This window comes from Nuphar pumila, chromosome 15 (genome assembly GCF_984573655.1).
Source record: "Nuphar pumila chromosome 15, dmNupPumi1.hap1.1, whole genome shotgun sequence".
NCBI lineage: Eukaryota > Viridiplantae > Streptophyta > Magnoliopsida > Nymphaeales > Nymphaeaceae > Nuphar > Nuphar pumila.
Genome location: NC_143263.1, coordinates 7229938 through 7243465, shown reverse-complemented (window position 1 = coordinate 7243465; position 13528 = coordinate 7229938). Strand labels below are relative to the sequence as shown.

Sequence of the window (13528 nt, the reverse complement as noted above, 5' to 3'; positions counted from 1 at the left end):
ATGTTCTAGCAAATTGACCATTCTGAACACATTTGCAGGGTCAAATTTGCACAAAGAACCACGAAAACTCTCATTCACTTGTGGTAGGTACCTACTCCCCCCCCCTCTCTCTCTCTCTATATATATATAGAGAGAGAGAGGGAGAGAGAGAAATAAATAGGTACTAAATAGTTTTTTCTCCTATGATCCTAAATGATTTCAAAATCAAAATTTTGAGCATTTTCTTAATCTAAACATACATTTGTATTGTTTAGAGCTTAGTTAGCATAAAACATTATTAGACTTGGTATTTTTCATGTTTAGATGTACTTTTAAAGTGAAAAAAATCAACAGTTCATATTGCAATAAAATTGATGAAATAAAAAACCAAATTTCTTGTTAAATTGAGTCAAGCTAAAGCATGGTTTTAGGGAAAAGTAGTTGAAACACACTTAGAGATTTGGATTAAACCAAAAAAGACCAGTAACTATGTTTTTTTAGAAGTGTTGAGGGTGTTTAGGACATAAGTCTTTAGGAGCTAATATATATAGGTATATGTATATAGATGGGGGGACTGTCAAACCAAAAGAAGGTACAAAATCTACAACCAATGATAGATCAAACATTGAGTGTCTCATCGATCAAAGTTCATATAATTGTTCTTTATAATTTATTTAGTAAGAAATATGCTTTACATGAAGACTTTATGACATATAGGCATGTTTTTTGAAACGTCAAAATTAACGGCTCACGATGCAATTAAAACTTATACATAATATTGTGGGCCGTTGATTTTTAGTGCTTTTAAAAATGCATTTAAACATAAAAAAATCATAATCCAAAACAAGTTACTCACTAAATGAATGACAAAAATTCAATATGTAAAGTTTGATTGATGAAAAACTGGATTGTTAGAGAAGAAATGTTGTCCATTATCATCTGTTGTAGATTTGAACATTCCTTTGATTGGATGGTCCCCAAAGAGAGAGAGAGAGAGATGGGATCACACAAAATAGATTTTCAAACACTTTTTTAACAATTTTGACCCTATAGATGTGTTCGGCATGTTAGATATGCTAAGAATTATCACCTGAATCGTGTTCTTTTTTATGAAAACAAAAATCTTGAGCTCAAAAAATCTAAAAAGATTTTGGGCAGTTAATTCTTGAAATCTCATGAAAACCTACCCACATGTTGGCATAGAACGATCAAGAGCAGATCGATGTAAAATCAAACATGTAAAATTTTCTATTTTTGCATATTTTATTTTGTAGATTTAAACACACACACACACACACACACATATATATATATATATATATATATATATATATATAGAGAGAGAGAGAGAGAGAGAGATATGTTGGGTACCACATTTAACTACAAAGTCGACTGAAATTTTTGGAAAGGCAAGGAAGAAGTCACTATAGAAGCGTCCTGTATAAACTATTAAAAGTGAAAAGTGACTAGGTGGCAGTATATAGGAAAATGATTAATGATGCTGCAGCCACTATCTAAGCAGCGCCGTTGAGGTGATCAGCTCCATTCCTATATTGATAAAAAATTAAGCTGCTCCCTGGATTTCATTGTCCTTGATTCACCCCTTTTTGTCTGAAGTGTCCAAGGAATTCTGTTTGCATGGAATCATGGCTGACTTGTTATGATAGGTGGACATCCTAGTAACTACTAATTAGCCTCAAAAGAGGCTGTCTCTACCGCCTTGGCCAAGTACCAATACAAACACGTTACTTGGAATTTGGAATTCCATTCTTTCCTATATCATATATCTTTGTCTCTTTGATTCATTAAAAAGCTGAAAATCATACCCTAATTGCAATTCCCCTTTTGTTTTAATATATTTCTTTCTAGAACATGCTAAATTTTATAACTGGGTCAGCGGTCCATTGGATGATGACAATACGATCTGATTGAAACATAGGACTTCATAGTCACACCCTTGTTGGGATGCAAACGGATCGGATTTGGGTTGGATATATCCTTTACTAAATCTTATCTTACTAGATATTGGCTAATTGTACTGGGATTCAAACAAACCAAATCCGACTTCTTAGACGTAATTGGATTCCAACATATGAATGGAAAAGTCCCAATCAGATCTGAATCTGTGTCTGATTTGATTTTGCTTTACCCAATTTGACTAATCAGAATCAGATATAGGATAACACCCGATCCATTGACATCTTACATATTCAAGCTAATATCACAAAATTTCATTCTTGGAGAAAACCCTTAAGGGAAAATCTCATGATATATTGGAAATTTTAAAAAAGCATGGTGTGTATAAAAAATTGCATGATATAAAATTCTATAAAGAAATATTATAAAACATAAAATAAAAAGTGTTTAGTTGCATTATTATCATGATAAAATAATGCTTAAAATATGTGATATTTGATATATATATATATATATATAGGCTTCTGAAAATATCATGATGTACCGTTGGTGTTTGACACATCTCAAAAGGTGAAAACGGTAGACCCAAGGGGTTGGAAGTAGTGGGATGGGGCCTAGACAGTTTGATGGACAGTCTAGGATCAAATCCCATGGGTGTCAACCCTGCATAAGCCGAAGCTTGGCAACTTTCTAGGGTTGAGGGGTAAGCCCTCAGAGTTTTACGGCAACATGGACAACAACCGTAAGTACGTCTGGCTGAGCCAGAGTGGTTAGGTCTCTGTGCCTGGGGCAGTTTCTCTAGCAAAATTCAAAAAAAAAAAGGCCAAAGCATTGGCAACAATTGTGAGTTCCAAATCTTTTCTTTGAAACTCATATCTGCAAGTCATGTTGATGAAATCTAACCGTATAGATATGCGTTCCACCTGCTCATTAGAGCAGAGATCAACCTCAGATCATATTTTTTGATGTAAAATCAGGATTTTATGAGACAGAAATTTCAATACATTGTCAATCATGCATTTTTCAACTCCTAAAAAACCTTTATACCTGCTACAAAATCATGATCTAAGGGTCAACCCCTACTCAACCAAGCATCTAGAGGTTCCGAATCTAAAAACACAAAAATAAGTAAATTACCAATGGGGGCTCCACTTGTGTGGCAGGAGCAGTTAGTGGGCGTCACCTTGTGTTGGGATGTTGCAAGTTCGAATCCCTATGGTATAGTTGTATAACTTGTAGGGGTCTGCCTAACACCAGCTTTCTCTGTCGAAATTAAGTAAATTACAGTGTTTTCACTAGGGGTTTGAACCCAAGGGTACTGTAACCAATATTTTCTCTCCCAAAACACGTATTTTATACATATACATTCATGTGAGAACAAGTAGAAAACATATAATACGAGTGTATTTTTGGTCATAATGGAAATCCCATCAAATCCGCTGACGTATAAACATACTTAAAGGTACAAAGTGTCAATGTGGACATCAGAAGCCGTAAACATCCACATCTCCTCCCCCATCTGTATCTTACATGAAGATATTGGTCAGTACAGAAGGGAAATTGTGTTTAGCAACCATGAAAACTGGAAGGAGTGCATAAGAAATTCATAATAACAAGGTCGAGTGGTTGTGAGGGTGCTGACACGAAGGCGCCATATCAAACCTCACTGGCGCATGGTGTGCTCGTGGCTTTCAGAGGTGAGAAAAAAAAGTTCATAATATGCTAAAAAAAAAAGTTCCATATGGTTATTGTGTTTAGAAATTGAGGCAGCTTGTTGTTGCTCCACAGTCCTCTCTTCTTTTTTTTCTTCTTTTCATTTTGTGCTGACAAAAAACCTTATCTTGGGACCATCATGTTATGGGAAAGCCACAAATGAATTATTTTTTTATTGGTTGGTATGGTAAAAATATTAATAGTACTATTTAATAAGAGAATGAAAGCCTACCCAAAAGAAAACCTTACAAACCTATTCAATAGAAAACATTTATCGTATTTTTTGGTGTTTTGACCTTATAGATGTGATGTATGTGATTGTTCTTATAGGAATCAGTTATTGGAGGATTCGATTTTGATGCATGAATATGTTTTTATAAGGTTTTAAAAATCAATGACCTACAATTTTATAAAGGTTTTAAGCTCTAAATATAAATTTTTAAAAAAATGCATGATCCAGGTATCAATTTTCTAATAAATTAATTATGTTGAATACATCTGTAAGGTCAGAATTAAAAAACATAGTAATGTTTCTTATTGAGTAGGTTCGAAAGGTTTTCTATTGGGTAAGTTTTCATTTTCCCTATTTAACACACTAACAAAAGAAAGAAAGAGAGAGAAAAAAGCATTGTCAGAGAAAGCATTTACGTTTCTCTAATGAAGCCAAATTATAGCCAGATTGGTAAACTAGCAAAACACAAAAACAAAGCAAAACCCGAATTTTTATCGATTAAAAAATTTGCAAAACGGGACCAGGCTAAATTAAAATTTGTTTATTGAAAAGAAATCGTATAAAATAAGACCACGCCACCCCGAAGGGTACAAAAGCCTTCATATCGAGAGGGAGCAAATTAAGAGAGTGAATGAGAGAAAGTTAAGGGAGAGTTAAAAAACAGCCTTCCATTCGTTTGTTGCCTGTCGTTTCTCTCTCTCTTAAGAGAGTGAATGAGAGAAAGTTAAGAAAGGGAGAGTTAAAAAACAGCCTTCCATTCGTTTGATGCCTGTCGCTTCTCTCTCTCTCTCTTTTCAAGCTTTTATTTTTTGTGGGTCGTCCTCTATTTTATCCCCCCAAACATTCTGTTGCTCCCTGTGATAAATCTGGGGTTGCTTCTGACAGATGTAGAGGTACCCATCTACTGGGATTTGGTGAAGACGACGAGGGTTCTTCCAAAATCTCCGATTTTGGGTATGTTTGTTGCCCATTCTGTACGCTTCTTTCCATTGATCTCCCTTCCTTTCTTCCTTTTTCCTGTTATTTTCTTTTGTTTCTTATGGATCTGAGGCGTGAATCTCACCTGCATTCGTTGATATTTCGTTCATATCTTCAAAACGTATCGCTTTTGATTGTTGTCTGGCGCGTTACATAGTCGTTTCTTACTTTTATGTGGAAAACAGAGGTGGGTAGCTTCCAGTTTCGCACGTTATTGGCATCTCATCAACGTTGAAGCTCACCCATTTGGCTGCTTTCTTCTATTTGCTTCTTTGTTTCATTTTCTCTCCCATCCATCTTTCTTTATTTCTTTTTCTTCCTTTTGGAATGGGGGAGGTGGCAGGGTTTTGGTGTCTTGGAAGGGATTTTTCTTAGGGAGATTGAAGATTGGCAGTTTTATTTTTTGTTTTTTACATTAGCGTAATAGCATCAGCATTACATCTTATTATTGTTTTCCTTTTTGGTTATTGTTTTCATTTTTTCCCGATCTGGAGTTGATTTTGTTGTTTCTTTTTCAATGGAAAATGGATTTATGGGTGGTTTCAGTTTCTCCGCTTTGTTGTAATCTGATCAGTTCTTGGTCTTGCTTTTTTGTTTATCTGTGCTGTTCTTAATTCATTTTTGTGATCTGGATTTTTTTTTATGGTTCTTTTGTATTCTGTTTCTAGGGTTTGTTTCTTAGGATACATAGATGGAGGGAGAGACATCTTGGGACACTAGCCGTTTCAAGGAAATAGGAAGAGAAGTGTGGAGCAATGAATCATTCTCAGAAAACAATGATGATGTTGGGGATGATGATTCTCTTGTCTCTCTTGATTTTCTCTTGCCCGATGACTTACTAGAACGGATCCTGGCTTGCTTGCCCATAGCTAGCATTTTTAGGGCAGGGTCTGTCTGTAAGAGGTGGAATCAGATAATCAATTCAAACAGGTTCCTGTGGCATTTCTCTAACATTTTGTCACAGAAGCCTTGGTATTTTATGTTCACTAGCAATGATGGTCCAACAGGATTTACCTATGATCCGATTCTTAAGAAATGGTACAATATAGACCTCCCCTGCATCAAAGCACCCAACTGGTTCATTGCTTCTTCGTGCGGGTTAGTCTGTTTCATGGATAACAACAGCAGCAACCAGCTCTACGTCTGTAATCCCGTTACCAAGGCTTCTAGGCAGATAGAAGTATCTCCTGAGCTGAAACTATCAGATTATAGCGCTCTTTCTATATCTGTGAACCTTAAATCCAATGCCTACACAGTTGCAGTTGCAAAATCTAAGCAGGTTCCTGATGATTTCCTTCAATGGAATTTGTCAATCCAAGTTTATGATTCCGAGACGAAATCTTGGGTTACATCAGTAAAGGAAGTGTCGAGGGGATGGAGGGGAGGAGACCAGAGCGTGATCTGCAATGGGATTTTCTATTGCTTGATTTACTCAACCGGTGTCATGGGAACCTCTGAGAACCGACACGGATTGATCATGTATGATCTTGCAAGTAGATCTTCCCATGTGTCTTTGATACGAAATTTGATTCCTGTGCCTTGTTCTCTAACTTGTGGAAGGCTGATGAATCTCAAGGATAAGTTGGTGATGGTTGGCGGGATTGGTAAACAAGATAGATCTGATATAATCAAGGGGATTGGGATCTGGGTACTAAACAAGACTGAGTGGCAAGAGGTGACTCGGATGCCCCACAAGTTCTTTCAAGGATTTGGAGAGTTTGATGATGTTTTCTCCAGCAGTGGAACTGACGACCTTATCTACATCCAGAGCTATGGTGCACCTGCCCTGCTTGTTTTTGACATGAGCCAGAAGCAATGGAAGTGGGCGCAAAAGTGTCCGGTGAGTAAGCGTTTCCCTTTGCAGCTTTTCACAGGTTTTTGCTTTGAACCCAGGTTTGAAGTTGTTCCTTGATCACGCTTTGTTTGTTTTTTGATCGAGTTCGAAGTTGTTCTTTGGTTGGTGCTATCAATGTCAAAGCAGATGGAATGGAAATTTACAGAGTACTGCACTAAAGTACTGAATCTGTTCAAAATTTTGTGAATGGTGACTTGTCATTCCTTGCTTCATTTTGTAACAGAGCTCATCGATATAGAATTGTAAGATCACACGTCAAGCTGCAAAGATGCCTGGCGTTTTTTTTTCTTATATATATATATATATATATATATATATATATATATATAGAGAGAGAGAGAGAGAGAGAGAGAGAGAGAGAGAGAGAGAGAGAGAGAGAGAGGTTTTTTTCCTTTTCTGCCGAGTATGCAATGCTTTGATGTTGGGTATAAAAAAAAATTGTTACTTTACAAAATCTAGTGTTTGTCTGCTTTTACTTTCTATACCTTATAGTATCAATGTGACCGTCTTTGGTTGCATGTGATGCTTGCTCAATGTATAAGTAATCATGAAAGCTTCTTGTGTGAGATCATGAATGTAATGAAAAACCGAACCTTTTTGTTTTGTTTATAGGGATACGAAATATGTGACTTTTTGGCTTTCCCAACTTGTGCTATAAGATTCTTTGGAGGGGAGAGACATTGCTTCATTGATAAGGCTCTGCTCTAGAAAAATGCAAGAGCACTAGGCACTTCTTGCTTGTCCTAGAATGGAATCTCCAAAATAACCCACTTCTTATATCATGGTTGGATGATCCAGAATCTGGTTATTAACATGTTTTCACTTTCAAAACAAGCATATAATTTGCGCCTTTTGGTCTGGCTAGCTCAGTCCTCCCAAGGCGAGCTCCTGGAGTTGCTTTTGTGTTAATTCAATTAACTGGACATTTTAAAAAAAAATTGAGGCTGAAAACAAGCAGCAACACTTTAAGTTTAGGCTGAACAACTACTGCATGAACGTGAGAGAGAGAGGGGTGGGGGTGTGGGGGGCGGCTCTGTTGAGCATATCCAGTTCAACTTTTCCTGTTTTTTGATGTGTCGAGAGAGACTGAGCGTCTTTGGTCTTGCTTTTGTTTCTAGATATGCATACCAACACTTGCCTAATCTGTTATGTTTTGCCTTATCCATCCACCTTTAGCTTAACTGTTTCTCTCAGCATTGCGAACCATCGTGTCTCCTTCAAAAACATTATGTTAGCTCAGTCTCACCCATTAGTCCTCTCTCACTCTGTACTTGAAATCTTCCCTCTTCCCCACCTAACCCCATAATTCACCTCTCTCTCTCTCTCTCTCTCTCTGGTGTGAGTCACACAGGCATAATCTCTGTACGTTGTCTTTTTGTGACACCAAGTGATTTATATGGCTTTACTTGTTTTTATCTGTTCTCTTTGTGATAATACAATCCTTCATCATCTTTATAACCCTGATATTCAACTAATCCACATTCCATTTATGGGATAACTTGATTCTGAAATTGAGGAATTTGTCTTATGCTAAAGGGCTATCAGAAATGGTTACATCATGATGAAGATGGCTAGATGAATTGGTTGCTCCACAATGGAAAAATCTGTTTATTGGAATCTACAGATAAACACAAAGACCAAGTTGGTACTATTTTGTACTCTGTGAAGAGGGCTGGTGGCATTGTATTGGAAAGATAAAAGAGGCGTGAGTGAGGAGGGCATTGGGCCTTACAGTCCTGGATGAATAGGACATGGATATATGTGAAATGGAAACATGATCCTGGAGACTCACCCAATGCATGAAGTAGTGGCCTCGTCCTATGATAGTGACACGACACCTACAAGGATGTGCAGTGATATATCCTGCCGCTATTGGCCTATAATGCCTAAAAGAAATAACCTTTGTTGAGTAATAATGATCATATTTATAGCTCGCCTTAAAGGGTGAACCAACACTAGTGCCGCCGGAACTGGAAACACCAATAGCAGTGTAACAATCTTTAATGGTGAGGTTGTTTTAACGGTGAGATACTTAGCTCGTCGTTATAGGTTACTTATAGGCTATAACAGCGAGTTTTGATTCTCATCGTTATAGGCTACAACAGTGAGATACCTATGCACCGTTATAGGTTATAATAGGGATAATTAACTCACCGGTATAAGCTATAATGATAAGATAGGTATCTCGCCATTATAGGTTATAAACCTGCAAATAAAAAACTAAAAAATAGTTTTCAATTTTTTTTTTTACATTTAAAGAATATAGACATTGAATATAAAATTGAAACAGTAGATTGCACTAAACATTTATCATGACAAAAACAAGCTCCATCACAAATATTACAAGTTTAAGCTAAACAGATCCCAAATATTAAAAATTCACATTTCTGAAAAGTAACACAACATGAAACATGATTCAAATGATAGTTTGGTTCATGACTTCGTACCAAAGAAAACAATGTTTTTGTAGGCATTTGTTTATTTAGACAGGCACCCATCTATTTAGGCTGCATCCTTGGTACGAAAGTAACAACTAAATGAGAACTCTATTAAAATACAAAAAACAAAATAAAGGCCAGGTCTAGAGGAAAAACTATGATTGGTAGTGTCAAGCATGCCAAACACATAAAGATACTAGCAATTAAATACATAAAGATGACATGATGGGTTTTGAAGAAGAAAGGGTCAATTTTACATCCCTTTTCAGGATTGAGATCGTCTTCATAAATGTTTTTGTAACCCTTTCTTACTGTTGCTTTTACACAAATATATTTCATTTCTTCTATTTCAGCAAGATAGATCAGTCACCTGCATACTCCACATACCCCTTCCAACTGTTTGAATTGTGGGTACATACCATGCCTAAGGCCGGTTGAAAACACATGAATAAACTCTTGGATCAAACTTTTTTTTTTACGTGTAGGTAAGATTTTACAAGGGTCCAAAAATCAATGGGTATGAAATTTATGAAAATTTTTATATTATAAAATTTTACCGATACATCAAAAACTTGGATCCAAGAGTCTATTCCTATGTTTTCAACCATGGAGATCACATTTATAAGGTCAGATTTGCCAAAAAACACATATGTACCATGTTTAAAGGGATGGACCATCCTCCTTCTCATATATATATATATATATATATATATATATATATATATATATATATATATATATATATATGAGAATGTCATTCTAGATGTTCATTGCAATAAGTAGTGAAATTATGAAACTTGACAGAAATGTTGCAAAATATTAGCTCTCGTGCTTGAGAAACCCCAAGAGATATCATTAGTACAAAATTTCAACTCTCATAGACCTATTTAATCATTGGATAAGATTTAGGACAACCAGGATAAATGTTTAGAGAAAAGCTTAGAACTCTACGCTGCTTCTTATAGATATAATTAACCATAAACTTGAAAGAGATAGTATCTTAACATCCTCCCAATGAAGCTACCATAAATATCACTCTAGAAAGTATCTTTCTGCACATGCCAAAAAAAATAAGAAAATTTATTTAGATGGTATATCCCAGGATTACTATATTGATACTCCCCCAAGAAACAAAAAATGCAAGAAAGTTAGAGACAATGATTACTTATCTCTAGTTGCTTTTGTTCTAAATCCAACTGTTCTTCATATTCATGCTCTAGCTACTTGATCTTATTCTCGCAAGTTCTCTGTTCTGCTATGATGCAATCCAAATTTTCCTTCAGCTCGATCATCTTTTCATTTGTATTTTGCAATGCAACCTCCACTATATCTTCAACAAGCTGAATCTGAATGCCTTGAAGCACTCAAAATCTATATAAACATCCAACTTAGTCTTACCTTCCTAGAAATACACATACAACAATTTCTAATAACATGAAAACAAGAAAAGGATAACTGGTAGTGCCAATAACAAACAGAGAAAAAAAATCAGGTCATTGTTTACAATTTTTTTCAAAGTTAGTAGACAACCGTACAATGAAGGTCAAGACTTAGTAGTGAGGCCCTTGCTTTAATTTGAACCAAAGTCCAGGCCTTGGACAAATGGCCCAAAAGCACCAAGTTTTCAAAAATACATGAACTCATAAGAATTGGAAGTTCACTGACACTATTCATACACACAAAGCTTATAAAAAAATTTATTCAAGTTTGGGTACACAAAAAATAATAAAAAAAAACAAGTTTCATATGTCCAAAATACATTCAAGAGAGAGTGAGAGGGACATCTTATAATTCTGAGATCACAAACCAAGACAACAACACCTATCCCTACAAGAAGAAACTCAGTCAAAATTGTCAAATACATTAAAAGAACACATGGATTTCAAGAGTGTGAATACATATAAGTAATAAGAATGAGTCAAAATACACAATAGTGTCAAGTTTCTTACTTAGATGTTACGTAACCCTGACAATTTTGGATCTAAGATGGAGTTTCTATCTATGTACATCCATGAAGTCTTGCATCTTCTCTCTGAACTTCTTAAAAGTTTCTCTCTTTTGCTTCATTTTTTATCTTTTTCGCTCTCTTTCTCCTTCATTTGTTCTTCTCTTAATCGTTGGAGCTATGCCTGTGTAGCCTCCAGATTAGAAGATAACTTCAAAAATCGAACCTAGCTGCAAAAGAATGGTTTGGAACAAAAAAAACATGTAACCAAACTATTCAAGTACAATCATTTATGCTAATTAATTAAACAAAAATATTGAATGTCGAATTAGAACAGACAGATTAATTAAACAAAAAAACATTCAATTGAACCATTCAAGTACAATCATTCTCTAATTTTTCAAAAATGTTGAACATAAAATCATGTCAAAATTTGACAAAAAAAGAAAACTAAGTTTGCAATTAAAACACGAAGGTCCATAAATCTTGAAGAAAACCCAAATAACAACTAGTAACATTGAAAAAACACTACACAAAGTCAGCAAGTTAATTTAAATGATATAGCATTAAAGTAGATATCACAATTGACCAAATTTGAAATAAACACTTCTTACTGATGTAGATGAGAAATAAGACCATTAAAATTTTAAATTCAATGGATAATCTGATGTAAAATGGCCTTGGTAAGAGTCGTCTTCCTTAGTCCTCTAATGCCATAGATACCAACCATTCGAACACCATAGGCTTGGTGATCAATCAACTTTCATCATAGGATTTATGTGGGAATCTATTTCAACTAGGTAGTTGGTCCCTTCAAAAGGATTCTTAGTTGCTTCACTTAAAACCCTTTTAACATAAACTAAATCGGTTTTGTCTCTTGTTTATGGTAAGCAAGTTCTGCCAAACAAAAAATTGTATAAAAAACTCAGGTTGCTTTATTTATAAAGAAAATTCGGTTTGCTTTCTTTTCTAAGAAAAAAGAATGACATTTTATCCCCATAACATAGTAAAGATATATGATCTACTAGTCAAATAAATGGGGCTCTCAACAGGGTGATCATCTGTGACATTGTACCATTCACTGCATTAGCCCCTTCTATATATCAAAGGATGGTCACTACAAGCATAGGCTCTCATAACCGGCATGCATCCGATACATTCTGCATTGGCAAAATATAACCTTTCTGCCAATGAACCGATAGATGTGAGACAAAAGTGTGCTCAATGGTATTGTTAACTAGCCTTATCAAGAACCCAGTTCTAAGTGATAATGCACCCAAAAATAATGAACAATTACTTGGGGATTGAATGATAAAGCAATTTTCCTACCACAAATTTTGTTGATTGATAGAATGAAAAACTAAAAGCAACCCATGATGAACATCTACCTGATGCTAACCTGTCAAACATTCTAATAAAAATCAAGCATTCATTACATGCCTATAATAAAAAAATACAGTAAACCTTAAAAACAAGCATTTTTTAACCCCTAAAATCTAAACAAGCACTCATTTATAATTTTAAAAAAAAATGAAAGAAATAAAAAGGAAAAAGAAGACCTAGCCCAACGTGGGAAAGGGTAGCGGCCAGCAGCAATAGGGACAGCTACAACAGGGGCTGCCTTGAAAGGAGGTAGCCCGACGGTGGAGTGACCAGTAGTTGACAAAACAAAACCGAGGGAGAGAGGGATTCAGGTGAGGGACAAAGAAGATAGGAGGGAGGAGAGGGCCGATGTGGCTCCGTGGAGGGTGGCCAGAATCTAGTGTCGAGTGGGTAGCGTACGGGGTGCCTGGGTCACGACGGCTTACAATGGTGGGAGGTGGCATCGACAAGAAGAAATGAGAGAGAGAGAGAGAGAGAGAGAGAGAGTCGTGGGGAGGGCCGACGTCGATGGTGGAGGCAACCGACAATGGTCTGGCAGGTGGAGGATTAGAGAGAGAGATTGCATAGAGAAAATATGAAAAGGGCTCGTTGAGCCTCTTTTATAAACTCTATAACAACGATATAACTATTGTTATTATAAATTAAAACCCTATAATGACGATATAACTGTCATCATTATAGAGTAAGACTCTATAACATTGTAATCCATATTTCGCCATTATTAATCTATAAGAGCGGGATCTTCTGACCGTTAAATATATGTGTAAAGTGTTTTAGCGATAATATCTAACGGCAAGATAATCTCACCGTTATATATGTCTTTAACGACAAGACATATGCAGGAGCAAGGCATTACAAGGAATATATAGCTCACCGTTATTGATCAGCTAATAGCGGCGAGTTTTATGATAGTAGTAAAGTAACAACGACAAGATACTTATGTCTTTGTTATTTCCTATCAATTAACAAGGATAAAAATGTTGTTCTATTACATTATGATTTTGTTTTGCTGAAAAAGAGGTTGTTGACCTTCATCCTTGTAGTGGGAGATGGCCACCAGCCCCCATCATTCTCTGTACCAGACTTTA

General features: G+C 35.8%; 1 pseudogene across 1 annotated transcript; it reads left to right on the top strand.

Moving 5' to 3' along the window:
• Positions 1-4683: 4683 nt before the first annotated feature.
• LOC149814332 (F-box/kelch-repeat protein At3g61590 pseudogene) lies at positions 4684-6861 on the top strand (annotated as a pseudogene). The gene is made up of 2 exons (XR_016428041.1): positions 4684-4795; positions 5488-6861. The product of XR_016428041.1 is annotated as an F-box/kelch-repeat protein At3g61590 pseudogene (transcript).
• Positions 6862-13528: the final 6667 nt, after the last annotated feature.